Below are 14,877 nucleotides of genomic sequence, written 5' to 3'. Positions count from 1 at the left end.
AGAAGTTGGACAGGTGTACCTAATAAAGTGGCCAGTGAGTGTATAAAATGTGTTCAAAGTTCTGCCCATTGTGTTGGATTGTCAATGCAACCCTCTTTTCCCACTCTTGACACACTGATAGCAATACCGCAGAAGAAATGCTAGCACAGGTTGTTAGGTGTCGAGTTCCCACCTCTGCACAGGGGGAATCTCCAACCATCTCGGCTGCGGTCTCCCATTCTTCTCCAGCCACAGTGGAGCTTGCTCAGTGGAGACGTCAGTCCCAGCATTTGACTCAGGCTGATACTGGGCGACTGGTTACTACTGTTCTTCCAGTCCTGCTTTTCCCATACTGGGCATGCCCACGGGACTTCCTCCCATTGGAGGTCGGGGGTCACATGCGCAGGTCCTGAAGCGGTTCCTGTTGGACCACTAGGAAAGTCCTTGAGTGCTAACACTATAAAACGTTTGCATGGCCGCACGGCCATGCGCTAGTATCAAACCTATGTTATGAGCTCAGCGCCAGTGTGGACATGGTTGTATGTTGGCAGGGTCTGGCTGAAATAAGCCCCTAGAATACCGGCACCTCCGGTGAGGAGTTTTGTGTATGTGGATTCAGGGCTGGTGTATAGCCATTAGAATTCCGGCTCCACCAGGGAGGAGTTGCTTGTGTGCTATTCTGACTGCATGACCACTGTTGGCTCTATTAGGCAGCTGTGATCTCCTGTGAGGTTAACAGGGCACAGAGTTGTCTTTTTGCAGTGAATCTGTGAAGTAACAGAGTTCGCTTATACCGCCATATAGTACCGCCTGTTACTAGCAGCAGGTTTCTCTCCTGCACGTTGGACCCCGGGTTGCAAAGGCACCTACTGTCTCATATATATTTATTCAGTGCGTTCCACCAACCCTAACACAGGCTTCCAGTATCTGTTGTTTCAGATGCTTTGGGGTCATCTGAAGGCAATTGTCGATGCTGTGAAGATACAAGATGTGCAGCATCTGAAAAGAGGGTTGAATTGACAATCCAACACAATGGGCAGCACTTTGAACACATCTTATAAGTGGTCAAAAACTTGTAGATAACTCATGAAAGAATAAAAGTACATTAAAACCAAGCACACCATTGTTTTTCTTGTGAAATTGTCAATAAGTCACCACCCATCTTGAAAAGTTTTCCCCCTCACATATACTAATGTGCCACAAACAACCATTCCCATTTTATTTAGGTGTATCCTTATAAATGGCCCACCCTGTATGTTTTAAATGTTCACTTTGGCAGTGTGTAAAGTTTTTCTTTTGGAGTTTCTTTGTTTTCTGCTTTATGGCTGCAAAAAATAAAGCAGATAAATATATTGGGGCTAATCAACTATAACAGATTGTATAAACTGGTGATTTATAGCAATCCACTTTCAGTGGATCTTAAAATTTGAATCAAATTTAAAAAGAAACATTACTTCACATTAGAGTTGAGCGATTGTTACTTTTTTAGGATCGACTTTCTCAAAAGTGAAATCGGCCGATTATTGCAAAAAGTCGGGGGCCGACCGAAACACGAAACCCAATGCAAGTCAATGGGGAATCAAAGTCGGCAGTGAGTGGAGGACCGAAAAACATCTACGGTACCCATTTTAATGCCAAAAACATAAAATTTTTGTTACTTAAGCTTGTCAATCTTAATTTACCTTATAATAATAGTTAGGCATTGAAAATTGGGGGTCATTTGGCTAAAGTTGTGGGGGGGTAGGGCTGGTTCAAGTTTTTTGTGGGCCCAGGAAACGCGGACCATGTCACGGCGGTGAAGCAGGGAGAGGTAAGTATTTCAGCTTTGCAAGTGCTGTGATCCTGAGCAAGCAGGGGGGGGGGGGCACTCGTTCGCATTGGCACTGGCATAGGGCCCCTCAAAGTACGGCGGTGTGTTTGACAGCGGTGGTGCCTCCCACCGGCAGACACTTTTGGTACTATGAGGGGCCCTGTGCCAGTGACGTCGCCAACGAGTATGCCCCCCCAGCTGATGAAGGAACATGCACTTTCTTCTGCACCTTCCTCTTTGTCCCCGTATAAGGTGGTATAGTATGCGGGAAGGGGAGCCTGACTTTCAGCAAGGTCAGATTCTGGCTGTGTAGAGTGCAAGGGGAATGTAGTGGTCTGGGTCAATGTACCAGCAGACTCATCTAGCAGTGGCTGGGCAATGGGCAGGATGAGGAGGAAAAACAGAGATAGAGGCCCAAATAATAAAGTAGGCTAATTGCAGTTCAAAGTTGGTAACAGGACTAAACAGGCAGCATTGCTTTGTTCAGTGCAGGAAAACTGTAATCAGTGGCAGACACAGTTAGTAGGCCCAAGTAATAAAGTGGGCCAAATGCAGTTCAAAATTGGCAACAGGAGTAAACAGGCGGCACTGCTTTGTTCAGTGGAGAACAACAAGCAGCGGCAGACACCGTTAGTAGGCCCAACCAAACAAGTAGGCCAAATGCAGTTTAATATTCAAAACAGGATGAAAATTGCGGCTCAGCTTTGTTCAGTGGAGGAGAAAAGCAAGGAGCAGCAGACACCGTTAGTAGGCCCAACCAAACAAGTAGGCCAAATGCAATTTATTATTTGAAACAGGATGAAAATTGAGGCTCAGCTTTGTTCAGTGGAGGAGAAAAGCAAGGAGTGGCAGACACCATTAGTAGGCTCAACCAAACAAGTAGGCCAAATGCAGTTTAATATTCGAAACAGGATTACAATTGCGGCTCAGCTTTGTTCAGTGGAGGAGAACAACAAGCAGTGGCAGACACCGTTAGTAGGCCCAACCAAACAAGTAGGCCAAATGCAGTTTAATAGTCAAAACAGGAGTAAACTGGCGGCTCAGCTTTGTGCATTGGAGGACAACTGTAATGGGAGGCAGACACAGTTAGTAGGTCCAAATAAGTAGGCTAAATGCAGTTCAAAACTCGTAACAGGAGTACACAGGCGGCATTGGTTTGTTCAGTGGAGGACAACTGTAAGGAGTGGCGCAGACAGACTTAGTAGACCTAAAATAAAAAAGTAGGCTAAATGCACTTCAAAACTGGTAACAGGAGTACACAGGCAGCATAGCTTTGTTCAGTGGAGGACAACTGTAAGGAGTGGCTGACACAGTTAGTAGGCCAAAATAATAAAGTGAGGTAAATGTCTGCCAAAAAAATGTTCATAAATAAACAGGTGGCATAGCTAGGTACAGGGGTGGGCTCCTCTGCTGAGTAGCAGACAGTGGTAATTGGCGCAAAGTATGAACTAGCCTAAATGGAGGCCAGGGCCCCTGTATATTTTTACTATCATCTATCATTTCAACAAATTTGTATTGGCAGTGCCATTGAAGGATTTATCAGCACAGACTACACTGTGGTGGAGCAGGGAGAGGTAAGTATTGCAAGTGGTAGAGCACTGTTCGAGCTGGGGGGCACACTCTCTCGTGGGCTGCGGTAATGGCACAGGGCCACTCATATTACGACGGTGTGTCTGACGTTGGTTGTGCACCACCACCGTCAGAGACACTTCATTGTACTATGAGGGACCCTGTGCCAGTGCCGTCGCCCAAAAGTGGGCACACCCACCTGTCCAGGCAAACGGCACTCGCACGGGTGCTTGCGCTAGGTGGTGACCACGGCCCTGTGGGGGGAGTCAGCACATTTAGGGAGGTAAAAATATGGCCTATGGTGGACATTCAGCAGCTGCAAATGGAGGAATTGGAGCAGTCAGTAAGACGAGGCCAAGAGCAAGAAATTTTGTAAGCAAGCTACGTGTCAGCAGGGGAAGGTGGGGCAAAATAATTAGGAATCCATGATTGGTTCATTTTAATGAAGGTTAGATCATCAACATTTTGGGTAGCCAGACGATTCCTTTTTTCGGTCAGTATTGAACCAGCAGCACTGAAGACTCTTTTTGATAGCACACTAGCAGCAGGGCAAGCGAGCTCCTGTAATGCATATTCTGCCAATTCAGGCCAGATGTCTATTTTAGATGCCCAGTAATCAAAGGGGAATGACCTGTGAGGGAGAACATCGATAAGGGAGGAAAAATAGTTCATAACCATACTTTACAAAGGCAGTCTCCTGTCACTTTGAATCGATGCAGCAGTACCTGTCGTGTCTGCGGTCATTGCGAAATCACTCCACAACCTGGTCATAAAACCCCTCTGTTCAACGCCACTTATGATTTCGCACCTCTAACACCTCTGCCATGTTGCCCCCTACAGCTCGTGTGAGAACCATCACCACCGCTGTGTGCTGGGAATGCCTGAACCAAACGGTCTACAAGAGTTGCTTGGTTGGTAGCCAATATTTGCTCAAGGTTCTCATATGGCATGATATTTTGTAATTTTCCTTTATATCGTGGATCCAGGAGGCAGGCCAACCAGTAATCGTCATCGGTCATCATTTTGATAATGCGGGGGTCCCTTTTTAGGATACGCAAGGCATACTCAGCCATGTGGGCCAATGATCCAGGTGTAAATTCACTGCTTGTACTGGGTTGAGGAGTACTTTCTTGCAAATCAACATCACTTGTCTCCCGCAAAAACCCTGTACCTGATCTTGCAACGCCACCAGTTTCTATTGCCCCCTGAGAAGCATCCTCCTCCCATAAATATTCATCCCCATCATTCTCCTCCTCCTCCTCTTCGTCCCCCACCACATCCAGGAGAGTTCCCTGAGCAGACAATGGCTGACTGTCATCAAGGCTTCCCACCTCCTCGGCTGCAGACGCCTGCTCCTCAATGTGCGTCAAACTTTGCATCAGCAGACGCATTAGTGGGATGCTCATGCTTATGATGGCATCATCTGCACTGAACAGCCATGTGCATTCCTCAAAACACTGAAGGACTTGACAGAGGTCCTGTAGCTTCGACCACTGCACACCTGACAACTCCATGTCTGCCATCCAACTGCCTGCCCGTGTATGTGTATCCTCCCACAAATACATTACAGCACGCCTCTGTTCGCACAGCCTCTGAAGCATGTGCAGTGTGGAGTTCCACCTTGTTGCAACGTCGATTATTAGGCGGTGCTGGGGAAGCTTCAGCAATCACTGATGGTTCAGCATACGGCTGGAGTGTACAGGTGACCGGCGGATGTGCGAGCAAAGTCTTCGCACCTTCAGGAGCAGGGCTGGTAACCCCGGATAATTTTTCAGGAAGCAGTGCACCACCAGGTTCAAGGTGTGAGCCAGGCAAGGTATGTGTTTCAGTTCTGAAAGGGCTATGGCAGCCATAAAATTCGTTCCGTTATCACTGACTACCTTGCCTGCCTCAAGATGTACACTGCCCAGCCATAACTGAGTTTCTTGCTGCAAGTACTTGGCCACTACGTCCGCGGTGTGTCTTTTGATGCCCAAACACTTCATTTCCAACACAGCCTGCTGACGCTTACCACTAGCTGTTCGATAATGGGACACCTCGTGTGTAACACTGGCAGCTGCGGATGGAGTGGTTGTGCGACTGTGCTCTGTGGATGAGCTTTCGCTTCTGGAGGAGGAGGAGGAGGAGGAGGAGGGGTGGAGAACGCCTACATCCAACTGTTTCCTAGACCGTGGGCTAGGCAGAACTGTCCCACTATGGCTGTCCACCACATTATCCCAGTGTGCCATGATGGACACGTAACGTCCCTGGCCATGCCTACTTGTCCATGCATCTGTTGTGAGGTGCACTTTTCTACTTACTGATTGCCTCAGTGCATGGACAATGCGGGCTTTGACATGCTGGTGGAGGGCTGGGATGGCTTTTCTTGCAAAGAAGTGTCGACTGGGTAGGTCATAGTGTGGTACTGCGTAGGCCATCAGGGCTTTGAAAGCTTTGCTTTCAACCAACCGGTAGGGCATCATCTCTAATGAGATTAGTCTTGCAATGTGGGCGTTCAAACCCTGTGTACGCGGATGAGAGGATGAGTACTTGCTTTTCCTAACGAGAGTCTCTTGTAGGGTGAGCTGGACTGGAGAGCTTCATATGGTGGAACAAGCGGTGGTGGTGGTGGTGGACATGGCAGATTGAGAGAGGGTTGGTGATGGTACTCTTGAGGTTGACCTACATACAGTGTTTCCTACCAAAAACCTTGTGATTCCCTGACTGCTTTGGCCTTGCGATGATACCTCCACATTTGCTGCTGGTGGTGTCCTAATCGGTGGGCTTACAGTGAGGGAAGCAATGTAGCGTTGCTGACTACCTTCATTCTGAGCAGGTGCACGAAACGGTAAGGGACATTTGGTAGTTAGTCCAGGCTTGCAAGTGCATGCTGGTTAAATGTCTACGCATGCACATTGTATTTACATTTTGGGGATTCTTCCCTCTGCTTAAGGTCTTTGAGCATTTCCTACAGATAACTTTGCACTGATCATTCGGATTTTGGTTAAAAAATTACCACAATCCACTATTCCTACTATGGAATACCCTTTCAGGCATGGCACGCTATGCTACTTTCACTGGATGGCCATGCTGTCCTAAAACTGTTTTTTTGGTTGACAATCGTTTTTGGCCTTAGACGGGCCTGCCAGATGAAAACTGTTGCGATGAAGATGGCTGCTGCGGATCATCCTCCTCCGCTTCTGAGCTACTGTCAGCGGCACCCTCTTCCCCCAATGGCTGCCAATCTGGGTCAACAACTGGGTCATCTATCACCTCCTCTTCAATGTCATGTGCACATTTCTCTGTGTCACCGTGTTAGGTGCTATAGCGTTCGGGACGGGGCACCATAGTCTCATCAGGGTCAGATTCTGCCTCAGTACACTGTGAGGGCAATGTAGTGATCTAAGTCAATGGAACAGCATAATAATCTAGCTGTGGCTGTGCATCAATGCACTCCATGTCCGATTCATCTTGTAATGGGCTGTTAACAATTTCCCTTTCTAACCCAGGCACGGTATGCGTAAAGAGCTCCATGGAGTAACCTGTAGTGTCGCCTGACGCATCCTTCACTTTTGGTTTGGGTGAAGGACACAAGGAAGCGACTTGTTCCTGACCGGGAGTATCCACTGATGACTCACTGCTTTTAAATTTGGAACTTTCTGCAGAGGAGGCGAAAGAGCTAGGGGCTGAGTCAGCAAGGAAAGCCAAAACTTGTTCCTGCTGCTCCAGCTTTAACAGCGGTTTTCCTACTCCCAGATAAGGGAGCCTTCGAGGCCTTGTGTAGCCAGAAGATGATGCTGGCTCAACAGCTCGAGCCTTAGCTGCTATTTTGCTTTTCCCACTACCACCAGATGCTCCACCACCACCACCACCATCATTACCAGCTGGCAACGACCGCCCACGGCCTCTTCCACCAGACTTCCTCATTTTTGGGAAAATGTAACCAAAATAACAACCGTTATATGGTACTGTAAAACAAGGTAGAAGGTGTATCTAAACTTATTGAGAATTTAAATCTCCATTTTTTGGGGGGGAGACTGCACCACAATTTAGGCCCAGTGTATAACACAACACAATGTAAGTGGCAGAAAGTGGCTGGCTGATATGCGACAAACTAACAGAACTGACGTATATCCACTTTGTGAGAATTTCAATCTCCCTTTTTTTGGGGGGACACAGAACCCAAACTCAGGCCCAGTGTATTTTACAAAGCAATGTGAGTGGCAGCAAGTGGCTGGCTGATACACCACAAACTAAGAGGACTGAGGTATATCCACTTTGTGAGAATTTCAATCTCACTTTTTTTGGGGGGAGACTGAACCCAAATTTAGGCCCACTGTATTTTACAACACAATGTAAGTGGCAGAACGTGGCTGGCTGATATACGACAAACTAACAGAACTGACGTATATCCACTTTGTGAGAATTTGAATCTCCCTTTTTTGGGGGGGAGACAGCACCACAACTCAGGCACAGTGTGTAACACAACGCAATGTAAATGGCAGCAAGTGGCTGGAAGATATCTGAAAAAGTCCAAGGACTGTAGTACTATTACTATCTCCCTACAATGATCTCAGGACAAGTATGGCAGCAACAAAAAGGACTGCTGCACACAAAAGTGTGGACAAATAAACAAGATAACTGCAGAAAGGAGCAAAGGTACCGTTACACTAAACGACTTACCAACGATCACGACCAGCGATACGACCTGGCCATGATCGTTGGTAAGTCTTTGTGTGGTCGCTGGGGAGCTGTCACACAGACAGCTCTCTCCAGCGACCAATGATCAGGGGAACGACTTCGGCATCGTTGAAACTGTCTTCAACGATGCTGAAGTCCCCCTGCAGCACCCGGGAAACCAGGGTAAACATCGGGTTACTAAGTGCAGGGCCGTGCTTAGTAACCTGATATTTACCCTGGTTACCATTGTAAAAGTTAAAAAAAAAAAAAAACACTACATACTCACATTCCGATGTCTGTCACGTCCCGCGCCCTCAGCTTCCCGTACTGACTGTGTTAGCGCCGGCCGTAAAGCAGAGCACAGCGGTGACGTCACCGCTGTGCTCTGCTTTACGGCCGGCGCTGACAGTCAGTGCGGGAAGCTGACGGCGGGGGACGTGACAGACATCGGAATGTGAGTATGCAGTGTTTTTTTTTTTTTTTACTTTTACAATGGTAACCAGGGTAAATATCGGGTTGCTAAGCGTGGCCCTGCGCTTAGTAACCCGATATTTACCCTGGCTACAAGTGAACACATTGCTGGATCGGCGTCACACACGCCAATCCAGCGATGACAGCAGGTGATCAGCGACCAAATAAAGGTCCTGATCATTCCCTACGACCAACGATCTCCCAGCAGGGGCCTGATCGTTGGTCGCTGTCACACTATAACGAGATCGTTAGCGGGATCGTTGCTACGTCACCAAAAGCGTGACGTTGCAACGATATCGTTAACAAAATCGTTATGTGTGAAAGTACCTCAACAGGTTTTTTGCTTTTAAAAAAGCAGTTGGTTTGCACAGCAGCGGTGCAAACAGCAATGCAGCTATCAGGGAGCCTTATAAGGCAGCCTAATAAGCTACAGAGCTGATGCACAAAGATATAGCCTCCACTGTCCCTGCAAAACAAAGGTGGTGTTGGACAGTGGAAATCACTACAGCACAAGCGGTTTGGGGGTTAATCTTCCCTCCCTAACTATATCCCTGCTTCTGACGAAGCTGCAGCAACCTCTCCCTATGCTGAGATCGGCAGAAGTAAGATGGCGGTCGGCGTGCATGCCCCTTTATAGCCCCTGTGATGCCGCAGAAAGCTAGCCAATCACTGTCATGCCCTTCTCAAAGATGGTGGGGACCGAGACCTATGTCATCACGCTGCCCACACTCTGCGTCCTTCTTCATTGGCTGAAAAATGGCGGTGAATGCGTAATACGAAACGCGACTTTGGCGCGAAGATCGCCGACCGCATGGCCGATCCCACACTGGGATCGGGTCGGGTTTCATGAAACCCGACTTTGCCGAAAGTCGGCGATTTTTGAATTTGTCTGATCCGTTTCGTTCAACCCTACTTCACATAATTAACTATTGGTAATAACTGAGGGGAATGAGTGAAAATACATAGAAGCAGGAGTGTATACTCTACCAACATTTGAGATAAGTTATATCATTGAGGAAGGACTGTATACATTTCAGATAAGTGATTTCATGACAATATTGTAGTGCTCATTAAAACCTTTTTCTTATACATGTATCTAAAATAGAAACTATATTGTTGATTTTCTATGACAGAAATGTACATGATTACCTTTGCTATCAGTTAATTTCCATACATAGACTATTAACTATTGGTCATCACTCATAAATAGTGTTGAGCATTCCGATACCGCAAGTATCGGGTATCGGCCGATACTTAGCGGTATCGGAATTCCGATACCGAGATCCGATACTTTTGTTGTATCGGGAATCGGTATCGGGATCGATGTGTAAAATAAAGAATTAAAATAAAAAATATTGCTATACTCACCTCTCCAACGCAGCCTACACCTTACCGAGGAAACCGGCAGCCTTGTTTGCTTAAAATGCGCGCGTTTACTGCCTTCCGTGACGTCACGGCTTCTGATTGGTCGTGTGCCGCCCATGTGACCGCGACGCGACCAATCACAACAAGCCGTGACGTAATTTTCAGGTCCTGAATGCCTAATTCTAGGCATTCAGGACCTGAAAATTACGTCACGGCTTGTGATTGGTCGCGTGCCGCCCATGTGACCGCGACGCGACCAATCACAAGCCGTGACGTAATTTTCAGGTCCTGAATGCCTAATTCTAGGCATTTAGGACCTGAAAATTACATCACGGCTTGTTGTGATTGGTCGCGTCGCGGTCACATGGGCAGCACGCGACCAATCAGAAGCCGTGACGTCACGGAAGGCAGTAAACGTGCGCATTTTAAGCAAACAAGGCTGCCGTTTTCCTCGGTAAGGTGCAGGCTGCGTCGGAGAGGTGAGTATAGCAATATTTTTTATTTTAATTCTTTATTTTACACATTAATATGGATCCCAGGGCCTGAAGGAGAGTTTCCTCTCCTTCAGACCCTGGTAACCATCAGGGATACCGTCCGATACTTGAGTCCCATTGACTTGTATTGGTATCGGGTATCGGTATCGGATTAGATCCTTTGCCGGTATCGGCCGATACTTTCCGATACCGATACTTTCAAGTATCGGACGGTATCGCTCAACACTACTCATAAACCTATAGGTTGGGATATATATGTCTATCCCTTCACAAACATACCCCTCCCCACCCATCTCTTCTACTTCTGTGAGGGCGAATTAGTGGAAATTAGGGAAAGCTGCCATGGAGCGGGGCACCATATCGTGCCCCCCTAGGGTACCAACCTCCGCTGGCATGGAGGGAAAGAATTTAATAGATGTCTGTAGGGAAACTATCCCCTTAAATCTACATATTCTGGATGACAAGAAGTGATGATGTAGCGCCCCCACTGCCGCAGGGCCGAGGGGTACCCGGTACCGGGCCTGTGAGTCTCTGCTCTGGGGTTGTCACGGTGGCTAGGCCCTGGTCCGTGGCCCTGCTGAGGGGCGCGCAGTGAATAATAGATATGGTGGATGATGGTGATGCTGTAGTGCAGTGCAGCAAATAACGAGGACACCAGGTTTGCAGTCTCTTTACCTCTTTACTGAAGATCTCTGAGTCCTCAGTCCGGAATCCGGATAACCAGGCTGCGCAAGTCCAGGGGTCCAATGGCACCTCCAGAGTTCTCTTAGCAGGTGGAAATCTGTGCCTTCCTTCTAGCGCTAGGTGTTGCGGTCCTTCCCTGCTGTGCTTACGGAAAGTCCCCACAACTGTTGTGTCTGTTTCTTAAGTTCCCTCACAACTCGATTAGATGATGTTCTGCTAATCCTCCGTCCCTCCCTGATGTTCTGGTTGGGACGGCACCCGTTTGACGGGTAGGCTCGGAGCTCTTCCGGGACCCTAGAGTCGCCCCTCTCCACAAGTTGCCCCCCAAGACTGCATAGGTGATTTAAGTGAGACAGCCCGCCTTAGACTTACTGTCCTGCCGCTGTTTAGAGTATTGCTTGAAGCTGGATGTTGTAATACTCCCTCGGCGTTCCGGCCACCGGTAGTGCGCCTCAGTAGGATGTTGCCTCGGTCTTACAGCACGACTCCTACTGGTATTTCTCCTATTGCTTTGATCTCGTTTCTCACTCAGCACAATCTATCTCGCTTCTGATCCTTCCTTGGGCACCGCCGCTATCCTGAGCAGGCACGGTCCCGTTACGTTCGTTCAAGTTGCCAAGCCTCTGTCAGGATCCCACCCCTGACAGAGACCCTACTGTATCTTCCCCTGCAACACCCTCTGCCACAAGGTGTTGCCTGGTTCCAACCCAGTCAGCTTTCTGATCTAACTTCCTGCCTGACCCCCAGTTTACCCACTATGGTGGGGAGTGGCCTAGTGAATAGAACCCTTAGCTCCCCCCGGAGGCCCGGCTGTGAAATGTCTTGGTGTCTGTGATACCTGATCAGATGAACTCCTTCAGTGCCACCAAACGTACCATAGCTCCCCATAGTGGCGGAGCCACAGTACTGCAACGACCAGGACTCTGGGGCGCTGCAATGACATTAAATATTAAATATAATTTTTGCTGACATGACTGTCCCACCAATCTTTCTGTGTTCCTCTTAGCAGAGATTGGTCTGACAAGGGTGGACAACCTTGTGACCTAAAACCGTCCAATATCTTACTCTTCCCTATATGGAAAATGTATTTAGTTCCTGTGTGAACAAACGGTCTTGAAAATTAGATTTTAACTGATATCAATAGTGTTGAGCGATACTTTCCAATATCGGAAAGTATCGGTATCGGAAAGTATCGGCCGATACCGTCAAAATATCGGATCTAATCCGATACCGATACCCGATCCCAATGCAAGTCAATGGGACGAAAATATCGGAATTAAAATAAACCCTTTATAAACTTGTAGGTTCATTCTACATGAAGGAAAACAACTAAGAATAATGTAGGATGTATTGGGGGACGTGGCGGAGACATTCAAGGCACAGAGGTTTAGCCCAATGTAATAGAATAGCAGGTTTTTTGTTTTTTTTTATGACGTTCGGCGGTAGAAAGATTTTGACTATGTTAATTTTTTTTTATTTTGTCAGATATTGATGTTTCACTACTTCCACGCCCTTCACCTTCTTTTTTACTTCTCCCACACTTTCTTCTTCATTATCCTCATCATCAGCTTCTTTGACATCAACTTCTTCACCTTATTCATCTTCTTCTTCATCTTCTACCTATTATTTTTTTTCTTACATTGTTCATATTCTTTTTATTTTACTATTATCTTCATCATATTCTACTTCTTCATCATATTCTTATTTGTGACAGGTATTCCCGTAGTTGTTATCTATAAAAGTTTGAAGATTACACCTTCCGTTCTGCCTGTCACAAAAGAGTTACATTTGTCCGCGTTCAGTTTGGCCTGCAGCATCAGGCTTTATCCAGGGGCACCACGAGGAGGAACGGACTCACCCCCATACACTGCTTAGTCTTTTTCTGCTTATAATTTAGATAATATTTTTTGCTCTGATATTTAGTGTTATGCTTAATGTTCTTCTGCTCTTTGTTCTGCAGCCTCTTGTTCTTCTGCTTCTCGGTCTTCCAGGTCGTCGTCGTCTCCAGGGTCGTCGTCTCCGGGGTCGTCGTCATCGGGGTGGTCTTCAGGGTCGTCGTCTCCGGGGTCGTCGTCATCGGGGTGGTCTTCGGGGTCATCGTCTCCAGGGTCGTCATCATCACGGTGGTTGTCGTCTCTGGTGTCGTCGTCATCTTAGGGGTGGTCTTCCGGGTCATCGTGTTTAGTCTCTTGAACTTGGAAATATAGCAGAAGGTACAAGAAGGCTGAGAAAATGCCGAGAACCAGCTGATGGAACTGGAACTCGGATGGCTACCCGAAGGTCCAAGAGCCAATGGAACTACCGAGGACCAGCTGACGTTACTGGAACCCGGTTACTAAGCAGGAGGTACCCGTGCCTGAAAGCACTACCAAGGACCACCTGACGTTGGTGGAACTCGGATACCCAGAGGGAGGCACCTAAGCCAAAGGCTCTGCCCGGAACCAGCTGACGGTACTGGAACCAGGATGGGGAGCAGAAGGTACAAGAGCAAGTGTCTGCGTGGCTTTTGCAGGACACGATGCCGGCTGCACAGCAGGGGAACAGCTGGCGGTGCTGAACCCCACTGACACATTGGCTGGTGTTTTTCTCTGTGCAGCTAGCAGTACCGGGCCCCAACTGGCGGTGTTAGAGCCCGGGGTCAGCAGGAGGAGGAGATGGAGCAGAGTGTAGGCCGAAGCCTGCACTGGCGGCAGCTTTGGGTCTGTTGTGCCTGCGTGGCTGTTGCAGGACACGTTGCCGGCTGCACAGCAGGGGAACAGCTGGCGGTGCTGAACCCCACTGACACATTGGCTGGTGTTTGGCTCTGTGCAGCTAGCAGTACTGGGCCCCAACTGGCGGTGTTGGAGCCCGGGCTCTGCAGGGGGAGCAGAGTGTAGGCCGAAGCCTACTTGAACCAATTTCAAAGGTAACCTTTAACCCCCCCTCAGGGGTTACAAAGTAGAAGAGCCACAGCTTATGCAGCAGTAGTGCTGCACAAGTCAAAGGTTGCTCTTTTAATTTTGCTCCTTGCACACGCTGAATGAAACACGTATAACATTTAGCCCTTTATACAGTCAAACTGTGTTGGAGGCGCGAGTTCCCTTTGTAATGAGACGCAGCACAGATGTCAAGAATCCCACCTTGGTGCTGGGTGCAGCCTCCTGAGCGTTGTTATTTGCTGTACAGGAGTCTGCGCTGTCGTGTTATCCCCTGGCCTAGCGCTGTTAGCGCTGCCCATCTTCTGACCTCATTTAATGTCGGCCGCTGCGGTTCGCGATGACCATGAATCCCAGCCCCGCGGTGTCTTAACATTGTTAAAACACTGCGGGGCTGTGATTCATGGCCTGGCGCAGCACATATGTTCGCCTCTCGCACTCGGGTCCTTACACCCGCTGCAGACTGTGCGGCGTCAGCTGATCCCTTATCGCATGCCACGGCCATGAAGCCGCACAGTCTGAAGAAGGCAGAAGGAGATGAGGGACAGGCGAACTGATGCACTGCTCATGCCCATCAATCACACCCTCGCAGTCCCAAGAAATAAGACACCGAGGGGCGTTGTGTGCGTCAGGGCGGCCGCAGAGGCGCAGGCAGCCAAACAATGATGCCAGAAGACGGGCAGCGCTACCAAGGGGGTTGCAGCGTGTCATTACAAAGGAAAGTCACACCCCCGGGACGGTTAAATGGTCACACAGAGGACACATTTCAGACGTGTTTTCAGTTCCACATGTGCGAGGAGAATACGTTTATGAGCCACCTTGCACACATGCAGCATTACCTCTGTACAAGGTGGCCTTAAAAACGTACAAACGCCTGGGGGAGGGGGGACAGGTTCCCTTCAATTTCAGTTCTTGTGTCTGCGTGGCTTTT

General features: G+C 48.3%; 1 long non-coding RNA gene across 2 annotated transcripts in view; it reads left to right on the top strand.

The window, feature by feature from the left end:
• The window catches only part of LOC143764296 (uncharacterized), a 44,982-nt gene extending 43,485 nt beyond the window's left edge, over nucleotides 1-1,497 (top strand). Inside the window, exon 4 of one of the 2 annotated variants that reach the window (XR_013213146.1) lies at nucleotides 1,469-1,497. This is a non-coding gene — a long non-coding RNA (uncharacterized LOC143764296). The remainder of the gene's footprint in view (nucleotides 1-1,468) is intronic. The other variant, XR_013213147.1, reaches the window with a different exon arrangement.
• The last annotated feature ends 13,380 nt before the right edge of the window (nucleotides 1,498-14,877 follow it).

Source organism: Ranitomeya variabilis, chromosome 4, assembly GCF_051348905.1.
Source record: "Ranitomeya variabilis isolate aRanVar5 chromosome 4, aRanVar5.hap1, whole genome shotgun sequence".
NCBI classification, from domain to species: Eukaryota; Metazoa; Chordata; class Amphibia; order Anura; family Dendrobatidae; genus Ranitomeya; species Ranitomeya variabilis.
The sequence above is the reverse complement of the archived record's forward strand: the minus strand, read 5'-3'. Positions and strand labels throughout refer to the sequence as shown.